The sequence below is a fragment of the Denticeps clupeoides genome, unplaced genomic scaffold (genome assembly GCF_900700375.1).
Source record: "Denticeps clupeoides unplaced genomic scaffold, fDenClu1.1, whole genome shotgun sequence".
Classification (NCBI taxonomy): Eukaryota; Metazoa; Chordata; class Actinopteri; order Clupeiformes; family Denticipitidae; genus Denticeps; species Denticeps clupeoides.
This window is the reverse complement of record NW_021629971.1, coordinates 490496-510559: the sequence shown is the minus strand read 5'-3', so window position 1 is coordinate 510559 and position 20064 is coordinate 490496. Positions and strand designations below refer to the sequence as shown.

The 20064-nt window shown below is 41.7% G+C and overlaps 1 long non-coding RNA gene across 2 annotated transcripts; it reads right to left on the bottom strand.

Moving 5' to 3' along the window:
• Window positions 1–1207: 1207 nt before the first annotated feature.
• On the bottom strand, window positions 1208–1629 carry LOC114778594 (uncharacterized). Of its 2 annotated transcripts, none has more exons than XR_003746419.1 (3): window positions 1468–1629; window positions 1317–1379; window positions 1208–1233 (listed from the first exon to the last, which is right to left on the bottom strand). It is a non-coding gene; the product is annotated as an uncharacterized LOC114778594 (long non-coding RNA). The 2 variants fall into 2 exon arrangements; XR_003746420.1 differs by having other exon boundaries at window positions 1222–1233; window positions 1317–1376.
• Between the last annotated feature and the right edge of the window lie 18435 nt (window positions 1630–20064).

Here is a 20064-nt window from a genome sequence, read left to right as displayed (position 1 = left end):
TATTGCTTTGGATTATTTTTTCGATGGCGTCCATCAGAATTTCATACGAATGGTTATTCGCGGGTGAAAGGATCGCATTAACATCTGAAACCAGGGTATCGCCACTCAGTGTGACATCGAAAACACCGCTCTGTCCGGCCAGTGTGTGTGAGAATTTTACGATATCTTTGAATACATCGTGGATGTGTGAAATATATGATGTTATGTCGCTGCTCGAAACGGATCTGAAATTAATATCACGACGCAGTACCACCCCATTGAACCGTGGTTTAGGTGTAACATGGTAACTGTCTATCACACCACCCCTTATAGACAATTCTTCTAAGGATACTGGATCAGATTCAGCACCACAACCATTTTGAATTTGATGTAAAACATTATTAAACATCTCAATTTCCCCCCATGTCTCGATGTTTAACATATCGTGTAGTGTTTTATTAAAATCGTCCACTGCATCACCACCAATACATTGACGTTTAGACGGCTCCATTATGGATGACAACAAGGTTTAAAACACCCCTTACACACGTGAAATGCCACTTAAATGCAACAAAACCGCTGATAACGATGACCAATCGACACGCTTCAGATCTGATGTATGTTCTACAGCTTTGGCTATAATCCCTACAGTCCTAATCAACTTTTCTTGCAAGTCATACACCTTAACAATGTTATCTAATACCTGTTTATGGCACATACAGCATTCAGAATGATTAGAAAACCGCCGGTACCTCTGTGGGTCGATGTGGTTTGGTTCTGTTTGCGTGGCGATGTCTGATCTGGTAAAATCTACCGCATCCCACGCTTTGTAATCCGTGTTGGTCCAATCGGTGACAAAGTCGAGATCAACGTTTACGGGGATTCTACCTGTAACAAAATCACGCGTTGTTAAAATTAATATTTTATTAAAATAATGATTGCGTTAAAACCATGTAAATACACACCTTCTGGCTTTTCCGGGAGCTTGAAATCTGTTTTCGTCTTCTTTCCTGATAGTTTTATCAAACCTGATTGTCAATATTTTATTAAAATAATAATAAATTGTGTTAAAACATATGTAATACACACCTTGCGGCTTTTTCACCATATGTTTTTGTGACTTTTCCACGCACAGATCTACCACGGGAGCTAGGTGCTTGCGTTTGCGTGTGGCTTTCCGACCTGACGGCTTGTCGACCCCTGTATTATCAACGCCTGGCTCAGGAATGGTGGCCACTAGTTGTCTGATGGTTGCTGTAGAGAACGAGAGATATTACAATCACAACCATATGATGAAAAATTCATAAAACCGTATTAGATAGTCAAAAATATATTACCTAAACTGTCGGCAGAGCATCCAACATCCGCGGTTACAATGTTGGAATTTGGATAATGTTCTGCTATTAGAATGCATACACTGTCAAAAACACACACTCACAACTATGTAGTGATATTATTATTAGTAGGATCTGTGGTTTTTACAATTACCTTGGTATGAAATTTGTGGTTCAGAATCACCCGCACCAAAACCCTCGGTCCATAGACTTTCAAACCCCGGTGTTTCAAAACACGCCAGGTTTGATGGTCCTTCGAGTGATTCTACAGAAAAGTTACACCTATTAACAAATAAATAAATAAACACACACATACATTGTAACAAGACTTATAGTTTATGTGTTATGAAAATCTTACTGAGAGTTCATAGTCGGTGATGGTCCTTGTGATGTCGATCAGTTGAATGAAGACCTCGAGGGCCTCTCTTGTTATATAGGCCTCTGTGTGTGTGTGTGTGTGTGTGTGTGTGTGTGTGTGTGTGTATGTGTGTGTGTGTGTGTGTGTGTGCGTGTGTGTGTGTGTGCGTGTGTGTGAGATTTGTAAGGTCACACGTGATTCAGTGTTTGCGAGAATGGTGGAACCAGATGACTCTCGTTGTAAAACAAATGGTACGTTAGGTGTTAAAGATTGTTAGAGGATGTGCTAGGGTCTATGTGTGTGTGTGTGTGTGTGTGTGTGGGTCAGGGAAATCATAAAATGGTTTCATTTATTTTAGCAGTAGGGGTATGAAATTAACATTGTTTGAAAGCAAAATAGTTTTTCTTTAACTAGAAACAGTTTTAAAACATATATCATTTAAATAAGGTTTCTGTTTTGGTCTGTGTGTGTGTGTGTGTGTGTGTGTGTGTCAATATGAGACTCTGCAAGGTGTCGGGGAAGAATGTGGGATGAAACCGGGAAGGGAAGTGCGTGGGGAAAGGGATGTCGTTGGGAGAAATGGGGACATAAGCCATCAACAATGGCCATAGTTGTAAACAAGTGATAAGAAATCTGTTTTAAAAGTTAGTCTAAGTGTATATGACATCTGTAATGCGACACATGGGAGAGAGCGATAGAGTGGGGCCAGAAGGTGCTGTGATGCTTCCTACATACAAAAAGGGATTCTACCATATTCAGTCAGTATATGAATAGAGTATGCGTTTGTATTTTTAAAATAAGTTTGTGTAAGTATTGTGTTTAAACGTGTTAAACACTGAAACAGTAGTTGAGTAAAACCATACACTTAAAAATAAGGTTTCTGTTTTAAAAGAAAGCTCTAAGGGTGTGTGAGATTTGTAAGGTCACACGTTGATTCAGTGTTTGCGAGAATGGTGGAACCAGATGACTCTCGTTGTAAAACAAATGGTACGGTTAGGTGTTAAAGATTGTTGGAGGATGTGCTAGGGTCTGTGTGTGTGTGTGTGTGTGTGTGTGTGTGTGTGTGGGTCAGGGAAATCATAAAACGGTTTCATTTATTTTAGCAGTAGGGGTATGAAATTAACTTTTGTTTGAAAGCAAAATAGTTTTTCTTTAACTAGAAACAGTTTTTAAAACATATATCATTTAAATAAGGTTTCTGTTTTAAAAGAAAGTTCTAAGGGTGTGTGAGATTTGTAAGGTCACACGTTGATTCAGTGTTTGCGAGAAAGAGGTAATGGTATGCTGGCTTATAACACCCCCACAACAGCCATAGTTTGTAAACAAGTGGTAAGACATCTGTTTTTAAAACCTGTCTAAGTGTTTATGTAAGAATGGACATCGCGGGAGCATGCTTTGTCTTACATAACAGATGTCCGAAGGGGGAAGGAAGGAAGGAGGTCATAAATTACGCACTGGGGTCCGGTGGAGAAGGCAGAAGGGGGAGAAGGCTAGGAGGCCATAAATTACGCGCACAGTGTTCAGTGTCCAGTGGAGAAGGGGAGAAGGGGAGAATGTAGAAGGGTAGATGGTCATAAATCACGCGCTTTTTTCCTCATACAGATATGTCATCAATCATTTTTGACATAAAGTATATTATTATAACTACTTTCATAGTTTAGATGCCTTCAGTGAGAATCTACCAATGTAAATGGTCATGAAGAAAACATATTAAGGTGTCCAAATGTTTGGCCTGTACTGTATGTGAAGTTATGACTGGAACGTCTGGATTTCTACATTCTCAACTTTAAATGTTAATCACAAAACATTTGTGTTTTTTTTTTTATAGCAGATTACAGTAACCCTGAGCAAATCCTAGATTCTCATAAATCCAATATGTTGAACTCATAAATGTCAGGACATCTGGACAGTGTCAGGAGAGAATATGGCATAGACGTCACTGCTGCATCGGTCTACTCTGGGATATGTGTGATGCAAACACAAGTTCAAGTTTAATATTTAGGTGTGCGTTTTCATTCAGGTTTAAATGCATTATGTCTGTATAAGATGGAAGGACACTTGAAAAGAAAAAAAAGGAAGTAAAAACTGGGTGTCACAGGCAAATTTAATCTAGGTATGTGACTGGGATACATGTACCAATGAATGCTGCTGACAGGGTGGCCTTGATAGTGGGCAAGCAGCTGTCGTGGCCTCACAAAGAACATGGACCATGCGGTTCTTCAGGAGGTTCTTGGCCAGAATGTTTCATTTCAGGATGTCCACCCGCTTTCTGTGAAACCTGTCTTTGCTGGTGAGATGAGGTCACCTGATGCAGAAATGGCCACCCCTCCAGGCTGGGTGGGCGTCCCTTCTGGCATTGGGAGCGTTGGTGAGAGAGGTAAAGAAGAACCCAAAGATGCAGTCAGGAGATGGAAGAAAGTTGTAGAAAGTCAAGTCGGGACTTTATGGCAGAGTGGCCTGCCAGAAGCTTCTACATTTTGGCCTTAAATCTAAGAGGTATGTGTGGAGAAAACCAAGCACTGTCCAATCCAGTCCCAACAGTGAAGCATGGTGGTGGCAGCATCATGCAGTGGGGCGGTTTTGCATCTGCAGGGGAGGACGACTGGTTGCAATCAAGGGAAAGAGAAATGCAGCCAAGTACAGGGATATCCTGGACAAAAACCTTCTCTAAAGTGCTCAGAAACGCAGAATCACCTGTCCAATACAGTCCCAACAGTGAAGCATGGTGGTAGCAGCATTCTAACAAGACAATGACCCATGAGCACACAGCTAAAATTACGAAAGGGTGGCTTCACAACAACTCTGTGCCTGTTGAATGATCCAGCCAGAGCCCTGACTTAAACCCAATTGAGAATCTCTGGAGAGACTTAAAATTAGCTGTCCACCAGAGTTTACCATCCAACCTGCCAGAACTGGAGAGGATCTGCAAGAAGGAATGGCAGAGGATCCCCAAATCCAGGTTTGAAAACCTTGTTTTGCTCTTTCCCAAAAAGACTCATGGCTGTATTAGATCAAAAAGACGCTTCTACTAAATACTGAACACTTAGGACCATGTGATATTTCAGTTTTTCATTGTTTATAAATCTGAAAAAATATCAGTATTTTTCTGTCAATATTCGGTGCTGTATGTACATTAATGAGGAAAAAATGTATTTAAATCATTTTAGCAAATGACTGCAATATAACAAAGAGTGAAAAATTTAAGATGGTCTGAATACTTTCCGTACCCACTGTGTATGAATGGTTCTGGCCCATGCGTGTCTCACTCTACACTCCCTCTGCAGTTCTCTGTAGCCCAGACACAACTCCTTGCCACCTTGGCCATCTTTTCCCACTCGCTCATCAACCTCGGTCTTATCCTGAAGTGACAGATACACAGAGCGTACGAAAATTTGAAGTGAAAGTGAAGTGATCGTTGAGCACAAATTCATTACATTACATTACATTAACATCATTTATCAGTCACCCTTGTCCAGAGCAACTTACAATCAGTATTTACAGGGACAGTAACCCTGGAGATAACTCAGGGTTAAGCGTCTTGCTCAAGGACACAATGGTAGCAAGAGGGGTTTGAACCTGGGTCTTCTGGTTCATAGGTGAGTGTGTTACCCACTGCTTTTAACCATCACCCTTGGTGAGCAGTGGGCAGCCATGACAGGCACCCGGGGAGCAGTGTGTGGGGATGGTGCTTTGCTCAGTGGCACCTCAGTGGCACCTTCGCGGATCGGGATTTGAACCGACAACCTTCTGAATATGGGGCCGCTTCCTTAAAGTTACAGACACGGAAACGGCACATCCTGGGGAAATCTCATTGTGGGACTGGATCAAAGTAGTTATTCTGCACCAAGGCTCAATTTCAGATAGAGACTTCAAATTCAGTATTAGGGGACCAACAAGACCGATATAAAAGCAAAAAAAAAAAAGGGGGGGGCGCTGCTGAGCGTGTTATGGAGTAGATGCATTAGTGTGGAGCTCCGCCGAGCGGGATTTAAATTGTATAATTTTAGGCATTTTTCATTGGTGAACCGTCGGTTTTGCTTTGGTCAGAAAGGAATCTACACACATATAACCCGGAAAAATGGCTGGTAAATCGACCAGAGGAAAGCAAACTACTCTTCAGACTGCGAGGCCTGCGGCGCCACCTCTGACCTCGGGCTCGCCTGTTCAGGGCCGCATAGAAGATTCTGGAACGGGCGCAGCCGCGTTAGCAATTAACGTCGAGTCTTTTAAAGCTGAACTTCTGTCCGCGCTGCGAGTGGATCTGGTCGATGCCTTAAAAACCGAGGTCCGGTGTTGGAGAGTGAGCTGGCTTCTATTAAATCGGACATAAGAGCGGTCCGGTCCGAGCTGAAGGAATACAGGGAGACTGTTACTACGGAGCTGTCTGGACTCAGCGTTAAAGTGAACAACGTGGAAGAAAACCTCTCGACATGCACTGACGATATTACACATCTGCAGAAAGAAGTAGGTCGCCTTACAACACTGACTGAAATGTTGCAGAATAAGTGCGACGACGCGGAGGAACAACGTCAGAATAATAGGAGTTCCTGAGGCTCAGATCTGCTCCACAACTTTCGTCTCGTCACTACTTCAGCAGGCTGTTGAGTTGAAAGAAGCGCCACTGCTGGACAGGGCGCACCGATCTTTTTTTCCGGGGCCCAGGCAGGGGAATCCACCCCGCGTCATTGTGGCCCGCTTCCACTACTACCAGGACTGTGAAAATATCCTGCGTCTTGCCAAAGAGAAGCATCATATAAAGATAAACGACATGTCCATCTCGGTCTTCCCACACCTAGACACCTAGACACCTAGGGGGACTTCAACCTGGTCCTGCAGCCAAATCTAGACAGATCGAATCCCACACTGTCCAAGATTGTGTCCAAGCCTGCATCAGCTGTTTTGTCATTTATGGAATCCTACAAATTGTTTGACCCCCGGAGGTATACTAACCCCACCTCCCAGCAATATTCATTTTTCTCACCTGTCCATCATTCATACTCAAGAATAGACATTTTTTTGATTGATAGTAGGTTTCTCTCTTGCGTCACAAATAGTCAATACCACCCTATCGTGATCTCGGATCACTCCCCTGTGCAACTCGATATGTGCTTTCCTAGCAACATCGCAACTCGTCGAATGTTGCGCCTCGACCCATTACTGCTTTCTCATAAATCATTTCGAGACCATATTTCGGAGCAAATTGACTTCTTTCTTGATGTCAATCTCACGCCTGGTATGTCCTTCATCACTATATGGGAGGCTCTTAAAGCATTTCTTAGGTGACAAATCATTTCATATACAGCCCATGTGAGGAAAATGCATAATCGCCAGCTAGTAGACCTGTCCAAAAAAATTCTGGAAATAGACAAAAAATGTGCTGGTTCCTCTAATCCAGAGTTGTACAAGGACAGGCTGCTTTTGCAAGCAGAATTTAACAATCTTTCTATTGCTGAGACTGAAAGGCAGGTTTTGAAGACTAGATGCACATATTATGAACATAGTGATAAAGTCGGCAGGTTATTATCTCATCAGCTTAAGCAAATTCAGGCTAGCCACACGATATCTGAGATCCATACGACGCATGGCATTGTATCAAACCAGCCAACAGCCATACATGAACAATTCAAGGAATATTATACAAAACTATACACTTCTCAGGTCCATGTCAGTCCATCTGAAATACATACATTTCTTGATCAGTTAGAAATTCCTAAGATTACCTGTGAAGACCGGTCACGTTTAGACCTTGGAATATCTTGCGAAGATATAACACAAGCTATAAATTCCATGCAAACTGGTAAATCTCCCGGCCCAGATGGATTCCCAATTGAGTTTTATAAAGATTTTTCAGCCAAGCTGACCCCTCTTTTAAATAAAGTTTTCGAGGAAATTCTCTCCCAAAGAAAACTGCCCTGTACAATGACCCAGGCTATCATAGTGGTTTTACTAAAAAAAGATAAGGACCCACGTAAATGTGGTTCATACCGGCCAATAAATCTCCTTCCATGCGATTATAAAATTCTTTCAAAGGTCCTGTCCTGCCGCCTGGATTCAGTGATACCTAAAATAATTGACTTGGACCAAACAGGTTTTATACCAGGCAGGCAATCATTCTTTAATTTGCGCCGTTTGTTCGATATATTATATTGTTCACACTCTACTGTCCAGCCTGAAATCGTTATCTCTTTAGATGCCAAAAAGGCGTTTGACCGGGTTGAGTGGGAATATTTATTTGAGGTCTTGGAAAGATTTGGTTTTGGTCCGACATTTATATCTTGGGTTAAAATAATGTATAATTCACCACTGGCCTCTGTACGAACTAACTCTGTAATATCAGATTATTTCCCTTTGCATCGTGGTACAAGACAGGGTTGCTGTCTGTCACCTTTCCTTTTTGACTTATCTATAGAGCCTTTGGCGATTGTCCTTAGGAAAGAGGAGAGGATTACAGGTGTAACCAGGTTCAACAAAACTCATAAGGTGTCACTCTATGCAGATGACCTTCTAATATATTTGTCTAACCCTTTAGAATCTATACCAGTCCTCATGGAACTATTACGGTCATATAGTTTAATTTCAGGCTATAAACTGAATTTTTCTAAAAGCACCATTTTGCAGGTTAATCAGTTGGCAATGTCACTGGATCTTAGTTCTTTTCCATTTAAGCAGGTTGTGGAATTTACTTATTTGGGAATTAATGTCCCCCATTCTTATAAGGGCCTTTATGCACGCAATTTTAAAATTCTACTTGAGCGTACAAAAAACGATTCCTCACGATGGTCTTCATTGCCCATTTCTTTGGCTGGAAGAGTGAATAACATTAAGATGGTAGTCCTACCACGCTTTCTGTATTTATTCCAAATGATTCCTATTTTCCTACCCAAGTCTGTCTTCAAGGAGTTAGGTTCTTTGATTTCTTCATTTCTGTGGAATAAATCTGTCCCGAGGATGAGGAATATTTTCCTTGAAATGCCTAAAGCAGCAGGTGGTATGGGTTTGCCAAACTTCATGTATTACTATTGGGCAGCAAACATAAGTAAATTAATATACTGGATCTTTGCGTGGCGTGATAATCCTGGCCCTGCTTGGGCAGACATGGAATTGCGAGGTGATTCAGGGCTTTGTCCTATTTCCTTAATGAGCGCTCCTATATCTATGCAGCGGTTTTCACGCCTCCTTAATCCTGTAGTAAAACACTCACTTAAGATTTGGCTCCAGTTTAGGAAACATTTTCGTATAAAGCAACTAAGCTTATTTTCACCCCTTTTGAATAACCATCTTTTCTTACCGTCCCAAACGGATGCAGCATTTCAAACCTGGCACAACAATGGCTTGATCTTTATCAAAGACCTCTTCGCTGAAGGAATGCTTTTGACATTCGAAACATTGCAAAAAAGTTACAATATTCCTAAATCTCATTTCTATAGATTCCTACAGATTAGAAGTTTTGTGAGCAAACACTTTAGATCTTTACATTCACCAGCTAATTCACCTGCAGATGAAATTCTTGCTCTGAACCCCTTTATGAGAGGCAATATATCAAAATTGTATACTCTGATCCAGAACATTTATTCACCCTCATGGGAGAAAACTAAAGTGGCATGGGAACAGGATCTTAACATTGTAGTTACAGGTGAGAGCTGGCAACGGTGCCTAGAAGCTACTCATACCTCCTCGGTCTGTATAAGACAATGTTTGATCCAGTTTAAAGTACTACATCGCATTAGATAAACTAGCAAAAATGTTTCCTAATACCAGCTCGGAGTGCCTACGATGTCACCAAGGGCCAGCTACTTTAGGCCACATGTTCTGGAACTGCCAGTTCTGGAACTGCCAGTCATTGTACAACTTCTGGGAAAATATTTGCATAGTCTTGTCATCTTTATGTAATAGAACGATTGAACCTACACCATACATTTCTATTTTTGGGATCCCCCCTCCAGATATAATTCTTACGAAATCTCAGGCCAAGGTGGTAGCTTTCGCCTCATTAATGGCCAGAAGACTTGTTCTTCTGCTGTGGAAATCAGACAAGCCCCCCTCTTTCAATAGTTGGATTAAGGAAATGCTCTCCATGTTGCAGTTGGAAAAACTGCGATGCAATCAAGCTAATCGTCAGGAAAAGCTCAAGGAGATATGGTCACCATTTATTGATTATGTTAAATCATCCAGTTTAAGTCCAGCATAGACATGTTATTTCTTAATGCATATACAAAGTAAATTACTATAACACTGAGAGGAGACAGCTTCCCTTCCCCCCTTTTTATTTATTTATTTATTTGTTGTTGTTGTTTATTATTTTTATTTATTTATGTCTCTTCTTGCTGTTTGATGGGTGGGTCTGAGGGTGGGGGGTAGATATTGGTCAACAGCTGTTATTTGTTTGTTGTTGAAAAATTGAAAATCACAAATAAAGCATTAAAAATAAATAAATAAATAAATAAAAGTCAAAAAAAATTTAATTACCTCAGGAGACGTTTAAATATGATGGCGTGCTGTATGGAATCCTTAAAGTCATTGACTCTGAGTTTAGTTACACGTGTAAGTGTTTGTGTGTGTAAAATAAAAAAATCACTCAGCATTTTCAGAAAGTAGGTGATTTCTACAGAACAGAACACAAGCAAGCGTTCACGCAGGCGGACCTCTTCCTGATCCAGCATCTGCTGCTGTAGTTTCTCCACAAGCTGAGACTCATCATCCCACAGAGAAACAGGACATGAAAAAAATTGTGATAACCACATATATTCAAAGAAAAAAAAATATTTAGCTTCCTTTAGCTAAGGCTTTAAATCAAAACTACCTAAACAAAACACAATTCCAAAGACACGCACATAAACGGACATCACCAAAAAACAAATAAATCAGCAGCCTTAATACAGCTGTTAGAGTTGTACGCCGTTCCAACACTTATAAACCAGAGAAGAATGACACGAAGAAGTTGAGCTCTTTTACTTGCAAGGAGAGCGATCAGAGACGACCAATACAGCAGCCTCCAAAAAGCTCTGCCGTCTCTTCCGCTTCCTCTCTTTTTATTCAATAATAGGGCGGTACATTCATCACAGGATCACACCAAATAAGCTTATAATTTGCATGTAGGGTTGTCTCTTTGGTAGACGCTCCATCGCCAAGGTCTTCTTGTTTTTCTTGCTTCTCCGCGGCTGCAGGCCTCCTCTTATCAAGTCGCGGTCATTCTGTTCTGCAAACAGACTTTAGCCCACCAGTTTCTGAAGAGACTAATGATTCAATGTAGTGCGCATATTAAAAAGATTAATATAGTTTAATGCATGCGAGATATATATATATGTCAAAAGGATTAATAGAGTTTAATACATGTGGGATATATATGTCAAAAAGGTAGTAAAGGTTAATAGCATGATAACTTATATACATTTTCCAACATTTCCCCCCTGTTTATCATGTATCAAACCTTTTTCTAATTCTTTTTTTTTTTTTTTTCTTTTTTTTTTTCTTAATAATAACAACAATAATAATAATAATAGAAAAAATCGTGAGTATAGAATAACAAAATTAATAGGAAAACATCATGAGTATCACACAGAGTGATAATGCCGTTCTGGACCCCATAGGGACTGTAGTACGGTGCTGAGAACAGGCCACATGACGCACCGAATCGAAACCACAATGCAACCAACCAAGCATTCAAGAGAACAAAAACGTGGTGTCGCTGTTCAGGAGAGGACAGAATAAACGCTACCCTGCCGATTCAAAACGCTGTTCCTTTTTTTTTTTTTTTTTTTTTTTTTTTTTTTTTTTCTTTTAATCAGCAGATTCAAGTCTGCTGAGAGATTCCAGCCTTATCCAAACAGCACCTTGCCTGATAAATACAGGAAGTTCAGAATTAAAACAACAAAAAGCCTGATAAATTCAGGAAATACAGAATTAAAACAACAAAAAATACATTTAAAACATAATGAGTCAAGCATATGTCCCCCAATATTTCCCCCCTGTTTATCATGTATTGAACTCTTTTTTTTTTTTTTTCTCTATAGTACTTCCCTAATAACCTCTTCCGGTAGGATTTTCGACTATTAGTTCATAAACCGAGCAATACATTTACACTCAAAGGGATGTTGCTTCAATTCTCGAAGATAGATTCTCGGAACAGTTGGCTCAACTGTAAGTCACTGGGCTCCATGGACATCTCAAAGCCCTCATCGTGGATTTTATTTTCCAAGAGCGGGTATAACTGTGTGGGATCAACCTCCCTGGGTGATAAGGCCGTAGTGATGAGACGGTTCACAAGACTGCGCAGACAAGGAATACAACAACATCCACACAAGGTCAGAATTGCTGCAAATACAGCCATATATGTTAAAACAGATTGAACTAGGGCTTTGTATTTCCCGAATACATTCATCCAGGAATCCCACATCGTAGTTTCCACCCCTGAATGCTCCTTCATCTTCCGGTTGAGGGTGCGCAGGCCGTCAATGGCCAATTTTTTTTTTTTTTTTCTAAAAAAAAATGTAAATAATAAAAAATGAAATTAACAGTTGTCGATAAGGTAACATCCAAATTGCATCAAAAACCCGCGTAGAAACACATCCTCAGTCATGCTGAAAATCCAAGACTACTACAGCAGTAACATCCAACATCCGTTACGCACCCGATTCGTCTTTACACAAAAATTTGCCCCTCCCAAAAATAAATAAACAAAAGAATGCACGAAAAAAATCCACCGGAGTCGCCATCAGCTACAGGACATAGTGAAGGAGAACAGAGGTCATACGGTCACAATTTTGGAGGCCTAATGTGGGTGTGGAGTCTGTTTAAAGCTAAGAGGGCCTGCTCTGCATCAGGGTTCCACAGCACCTGAGAAGACATCGATTTATAATGAGTGAGGGCAGTTAAAGGCTTGCTGAACCTTGGAAGAAATACTCAATGGTAGGAACAAAAGGCAATAAATAACAACAACTGTTTTACAGTAATGGATGTGAGGAGTTTGGATGACAGGTCCTTGTCATCTTCCACTAATAATGTGACCCAAAAATATAACGGAAATGTAACAGCAAAAATGCAACTGAAATCCAAACCAAAACTGAGACAATAACCCTATTGCTGTAAATAACAATAATAATAATTATTCTCTAAATGCTCTCGGTCTGGGTTCAAGGAAACAAAAAGTGCACAGTGCAAGTTATAACCAGAATAATGTAGTCATCCCAATGCTACCATTTAAATAAAAAACAATACAGCATCATATCGGTCATTGGCTGGGGCAACACAATGAAATGAAATAAAATCCACAGTACAATATAAATGTGAAGCCCTTTTTTTTTTTTTTTTTTTTTTTTATATGTCTTCCACTGTTCTTTTTTACATGGCTGCACTAGAATCAACAATGAGAAAAGAAAAAAATTAACTTGTCAGAGGGATGCGTATCAGTGTGTTATGTCTGCGTATTCAGCGTGAGTGTCAGTGTAGGTCAGTGTAGGTGTGATGGACCTTATTCAAAGACACAGTAACAGAGGCAAACAGTGCAGCCGTTGGGAAATCTCCCTTCTTAAATAAAATAAAACAACACAAAACCCAGAAAAAGAACCCAAAGTGTACATGCAACAGTACAATATTCATTTAAAATTGCACAGTTTAGATGTAATGTATATATTTTCCCCAGCTTTCCACAAACTTAATTTTAAAACTCTCAGAAAGAAAAGAAAACAAACAAAATACACAAAATGTAAATTCAAAATATTTCCCATATTCCCTTTAAATCTGAATAAGGTGGAGACCCGTTGTAAATCGCTGTTCTGATGCCCAGACGGTAAAATCTATTGCTAAGAGTTCCAAAACAAAACGAGAGAGAGAGATAGATAGGCCCCACACACACACACACACATACCAGAGAGATAAGGTCTGCCAATGCGTGTAGACGCACATACCCACACACACACACACACACACACACACACACACACACACACACACAGAGGCTGGAGTGTCTCATCAGAACTCCTGTCCTGCACTTGTATTTTCCTGTAGATGTAACCATTCCCCTATTCCGCCAGTACTGAGCAAATGTATATTGGCTATCAGTATATATAGTAACATCTTTCCCTTTCATTAATTTACAAGCCTCAGTTAGAGCAATTATTTTGGCTGCTTGCACTGAAAAAGTCGATGGTAAGTTGTCAGCTTTAATCACTGCTGTCACCATGGCGTAGCCCGTTTATGTTTTTCCCAAATAATTTTTCTTAAATCTAATCTAGATTTAGCTATGTGTTCTGCGAGTGCTTGGCAGTCGTGTTGTTCTCCGTCATCGGGTAAAGGTAACAATGTGGCTGGGTTAAATGTGGTGCATCGTTCGATAGTGAGATGTGGCTGTGACAGCAACGTGGCCATGCAGGAGAGGTGCCTTGCAGGTGATAAAAAGATCATATTGGTTTGCAGTAGTAAAGCAGCCACTGCATGTGGGACCTTAAGGGTCAATGGGTGGAATAAAACTATTCCGGCACTTGCTTCTACTGCCATCGATGCCGCTATCACCGCCCTCACACAGTGTGGCAATGCGCGGGCTACATTATCTAATTTGGATGAAAAATAAGCTATCGGCCTCAGGTTGTCTCCATGTTGTCGGCCTAGGACAGAAGTCATATATTTGTCTTTGCAGTCCACCATTTGTATAAACGGTTTACTATAATTTGGCAAGGCTAGAGCTAAATTGGAGGTCAGCGCCTGTTTAATATCACAAAAAGCTTTTTCTGCTTCTGACGTCCAATTTAGCGGTGATGTCATTTTCAGGTCTTCAGTGTAAATTAAAGCCGTGAGTGGGGAAGTAATCTCAGCGTAATTTGGTACCCAACTTCTACAATAATTAGTTAATCCTAAGAATGACATCATTTGTTTTTTATTAATTGGTTTTGGTGCCTGTAGGACCGCTGTTTTCCGTTCTTCTAGAATAGTTCTGCCGCCTGCACTGAGGTGGTGACCCAGGTATTTGACTTGTGGATTCCACAATTGCAATTAGTTTTTACTAACTTTGTGCCCCTTTTTAGCTAGGTGATTTAAGAGGGCCACAGTGTCTAGACTCGGAGAAGCCACTAATATATCATCAACGTAAAGTAGAATCTGACTTCCCCCCGGTGGTTGAAATTTGGACATGCTGGCATGCATGGCTTGGGAATATATAGTAGGGCTTTCGCAATAGCCCTGGGGAAGCCTAGTATAGGTGTATCGTTTCCCCTTAAATGTAAAAGCGAACCAAAATTGGCTGTCTGGGTCTATGGGAATGGAGAAAAAGGCATTGCTAATGTCGACCACAGTAAATATTCGCGCATCTGGTCTTAAGGAATTTAGTAATGTGTGTGGGTCGGGCACACACGGAGCTCGCTGTACTACTGCAGCATTTACTGCCTGCAGATCCTGCACCATTCTCCATCCCACCGAGGGAGCTTGCTTTTTTACCGGGAATATAGGTGTATTGCAGGGGGAATAATCTCTCTCTATAATAACCCCTGCTTGCTGTAAGTCACGTATCACTGGTGTTTTGCCTTCTAGGGTGTCAGGTTTAAGCGGATATTGCCTTATGCAAGGCCGATATTCTGTTTTGGGTCTGACTTGTTCCGGCAAAATTCCTTTTATCAGTCCTACATCAGACGGTCCTTGTGACCACAATGATTGAGGGATTTGTGCTAGTTCTGATTCATCTTCTTCAGTGAGCAGAAAATGTCACTGGTTTCTGGAGTCCATATGTACTCCAGTCTTGGTCTGTATTGTCCAATACAGCCATTTCCAAATTATGCTCTAATTTGTCCCACATGTCTGCCCAAATCCGTTGCGCTGTCACCTTCTTGAACTATGGTGCCCAACGACTTCCAACTCCTCTCTCTGTTTTTATACAGTGAGATGTGCGGTGGATACCAACCCGGAGCATTGCTAGGTAAAGCGACCCCCGCCACCACGTTACCTTGCCCGTCCGAGTAAACATAAAGAATGACTATGGTTGTTGGCGTGAGTCGTGACAATTTCTTTTCGTATATTGGATCAGGTCAAGGAGAGTTTTTATACCACATGGTGACATGTAGTTCGTCAGAGGGCATGAGCTCCACACCTGTTACGGAGTGGAGACGAGTGCCAAACCTAATTTAAGTAAGCCGTCTCTTCCCAGCAATTTAACAGGGCATTCTGGGATAAAAAGGATGGACACGTTTTACATGATGTTCCTTTGGGGTCTCTCACCCGAACTGGTTTAGAAGCAGTGACTATTGTTGTACCCCCATTTGCTGATCTCCCTACTACTCCCTACTAATTCTTCTCCTCCAGTCATGCCGTGTTATCTCTATGTGCCCAGCCTTCCCACAGGACCAGCAGCCTGCTCTCCATTGGCCCTGTGTGTTCCACCCTCGTCCTTGGACACCCCCTCTTCTTCTTCCCCTGCGTCCTCCCTGTCTCCCTCTACCTCCGCCTCCATGGTAAAATGTGTCTTTATCCCGCATAGTGTTTTCCCAAAAGGTGTCAGTTTTTTTATAGGTTTGTCTTTTCCCTTTTTAGTTCTTATCAGTTTGTCTATGTGCATGGCGTGGTCAACGTATTCCTCTAAGTCTTTAGTGGACATGCCTATCATATGTTTATCTATCCAGCTCCGCACGCTGTCCTTTGATCCGTTATGCATAGCATTTTTTAACTGCTGACAATATGCGCCCATAGCCAGACCATCATCCTCAAGGCCACTATGTTGTTTAAAAACTTTTTCCATTCTCACTCTATAATCCTCAAACCTCTCATCCTCCTCTTGCTTAACTCTCCCTATTTCCGTGTAATTTGCTCTGTTCCTGTACTTCACCCGTATCCCTCCCAGCAATGTCTGAGTTCTGGTTTCCAATTCTGACCCATCGTGACTCAGAGGCTGTCCCCCATGTCCTAAAGGAGACCAGTCACCTTCTACACGGTGCCAGTCTCGTCCCATTGCTTGCAAATACACTTGCTGCACCTCTCTGCCATTTAAATGATAAGACTGTCTTATTCCCTCCATATCTTCTTCAAATTTCTGCATATCCTCTTTATAGGGAGTGACACCTTCTACCACTCTTTTTATATCCTCCTGCGTCCAGGTTCGACATACCAAAATGGCAAGAGGATGTCCCCGTTCACCCACGTTAGGATTCGCCACTTCTACAAGGGGAAACTGATCTTCTTCTCTTACTGCTAAATTTTGAATTTTTGGGGGGACTTTCAAACAGTACACCCACAGTTTTAGACCAGCGCCCCACCTCCCCTTGAGATCTAGTATTCGGTCTGGGACGAGGATCACAAGTACGGGGTTCTTCCAATTTACTGATATCCGGATACAGGGGAGGAGCTGCAGGCGCAGAGGGAAGCGCTGGTGGCTGCGCTAGCGGCCCCATCGCCTCCTCCTCTTCTACTTTTTCCTTGTCAGCCCTACACACCCCTCCCATCCGCCTTCCCCTACTTCCAGTTATTCATGATCTTCTTTGCGGAGAAACAGAATAGTTTTCTCCGATTCCATCACTGTAACTGCCTGATCCTCTCTCTCTCCCTTTCCTCCTCACGTGCTGCATTCTCTCTAGTTTGTCTTATCTTTCTCTCCCCCTCTTCTCTCTTTCCTGCTATCTTTATCCACTGTATTAAAGCCTCAACCCCTTCTCGCTTCATTTGCTTCTCCTTATTTTTACATGTATGTTTTATGACTCCCTGTAACTCAATTAGGCTTTTTACTCTCAATTGTCCATCAAACCCGTATTTTGTTATCCATTTATCTAACGGCTCGACGTAGGCTTTGTTAATCTGCTCTACATACTTCCAGTCTTTACATTTTAGTTCTTCTTTCGGTTCTGGTTTACTGGATCCCTTACCCATTTTGACCTAAATTTGGGCCAGTGTGTCGTACCTGGGGTATCCTAAAACACTGGTATTTGTTCACAGGACAGCGTATCAAAATTCCTCTCGTGGTGTATTTCACTTCTACCTCAAATCATTTGGGGTGGAAATACCTTGCCTCTGCGTCCACGAGGGGTCGCTGTTTCCTTCCCTGTGAGGTTTTGTATGGAGTGTCCGTCTAGTGACTTTCACCCCCACTCATCCACACACTCACACCCGCGCGCACTCTCATACACCTGTATGAGTTTTAAATCACTTATTTTACTATTGAACGTTCCTTTTCACTGACAGAGGAGTCCGTCCTCCCCGCGGATTTTAACCCTTTACGGGAGGGGTCCGCCCCCCCCACGGAATTTAACTGTCTTTGTTACCTGCCAGAGTCTAGAATACCCAGGGTTTGTTTCCTTTAAGTTTCCCCCGTGCCTTCTCTCACTCGTAAGATTCCGTCAACCTCCAGATCCCAACCGATGGGTCGGCCTCCCAGTCCCCAAAGGGGTCTGTCTCTGACCCCTCCTAGGGAGTCAGCCTTGGCCAAGGATTTCCTGGTATCCGTCCTGTCCGCTGGAATCCTTTGGTGTCTTGGAATCCGTCTCGAAGGACCAATAAATACACCTGTATGAGTTTTAAATCACTTATTTTACTATTGAACGTTCCTTTTCACTGACAGAGGAGTCCGTGCTCCCCGCGGATTTTAACCCTTTACGGGAGGGGTCCGCCCCCCCCCCCACGGAATTTAACTGTCTTTGTTACCTGCCAGAGTCTAGAATACCCAGGGTTTGTTTCCTTTAAGTAACCTCTTGTTACTCTTGTTACCTCTTGTAACCTCTTGTTACTCTTGTTACCTCTTGTAACCTCTTGTTACCATTCATTCCATTTCTTTTAAACAGAAGTCAATTTACCCCCGTGCCTTCTCTCACTCGTAAGATTCCGTCAACCTCCAGATCCCAACCGATGGGTCGGCCTCCCAGTCCCCAAAGGGGTCTGTCTCTGACCCCTCCTAGGGAGTCAGCCTTGGCCAAGGATTTCCTGGTATCCGTCCTGTCTGCTGGAATCCTTTGGTGTCTTGGAATCCGGCTCGAAGGACCAATAAAATGTTAGAGTTGTACGCCGTTCCAACACTTATAAACCAGAGAAGAATGACACGAAGAAGTTGAGCTCTTTTACTTGCAAGGAGTGCAATCAGAGACGACCAATACAGCAGCCTCCAAAAAGCTCTGCCGTCTCTTCCGCTTCCTCTCTTTTTATTCAATAATAGGGCGGTACATTCATCACAGGATCACACCAAATAAGCTTATAATTTGCATGTAGGGTTGTCTCTTTGGTAGACGCTCCATCGCCAAGGTCTTCTTGTTTTTCTTGCTTCTCCGCGGCTGCAGGCCTCCTCTTATCAAGTCGCGGTCATTTTGTTCTGCAAACAGCCTTTAGCCCACCAGTTTCTGAAGAGACTAATGATTCAATGTAGTGCGCATATTAAAAAGATTAATATAGTTTAATGCATGCGAGATATATATATGTCAAAAGGATTAATAGAGTTTAATACAAAAGGTTAATAGCATGATAACTTATATACATTTTCCAACACAGCCTTCATGCCCGCACGTATGGTGTGTGGTGAATGGTGTTGATGAAGTTATTTCCACAAATGCTCCCACGATTCTACAGGCTCAGACAATTAAAACAAACTATTCAAATCGATCAATGCGATTGTGAGATATGCCTGCGCGTATTGTACAGAATTACAGGCAAAACAGTCCACAACACAAGACAGGCGCCGCTGTTTCTGTGGATTCTGAAAGAAGACCAAACTATGATGGCGCAGCAAAGAAGCAAGTTTTTTATGACTGAGGAGGTGCTGGACATTCTGGTGCAACACAGCAGTCCAGCTATTTGTACTGTTCAATATTCATCTGATGAAGAGGATCTCCTGTGTGCAGAAGAGGTTGAGGCATTTTCAGATCCCTTCTTCTGAAAAGCATCTACTCTCTGTTTTAGAATTTATTATTAAAGAAAGATTATTCATATATTTTTTATGTTTTCTCCCTATACTTGATGTTCTTTGTTGAATTGCTGAGTACAGTATTGTTTATTTCAAATCAGTTACATGATCAAATTTTTTACTTCATATATTTTCTACACCCACCTCTCTGCCAAGCGGCGACGGGATACTGCAGGATGCGGAATCTATAGGGTGAAAACACGTCTACACTGCAGAAAGTGCCAGGCGCCACGGTGCCTCACATCCAAAAAAAATGCAATGCCATGATACTCAATAATGTGTATACAGTTCATTTATTCCAGAGATTATTGGAATAGAAAATAGTTATATTCATGTTTTCATTTTAGTTTTACTTTTGATTGAAATTTGATTTTCAAAACTGTCCCAGAACAACAGTAATTAGTTGAAATGAATACTTATAGTTTTCTCTGTTTAATTTTGGGTATGTCCATTAAAAAAAGGGGTCCAGAGCTCATCAATCAGCAACACTTCTGTCTTCCAGTTGTATTTTATACAGGTAAGGAGCCTGAGTTCTTTCG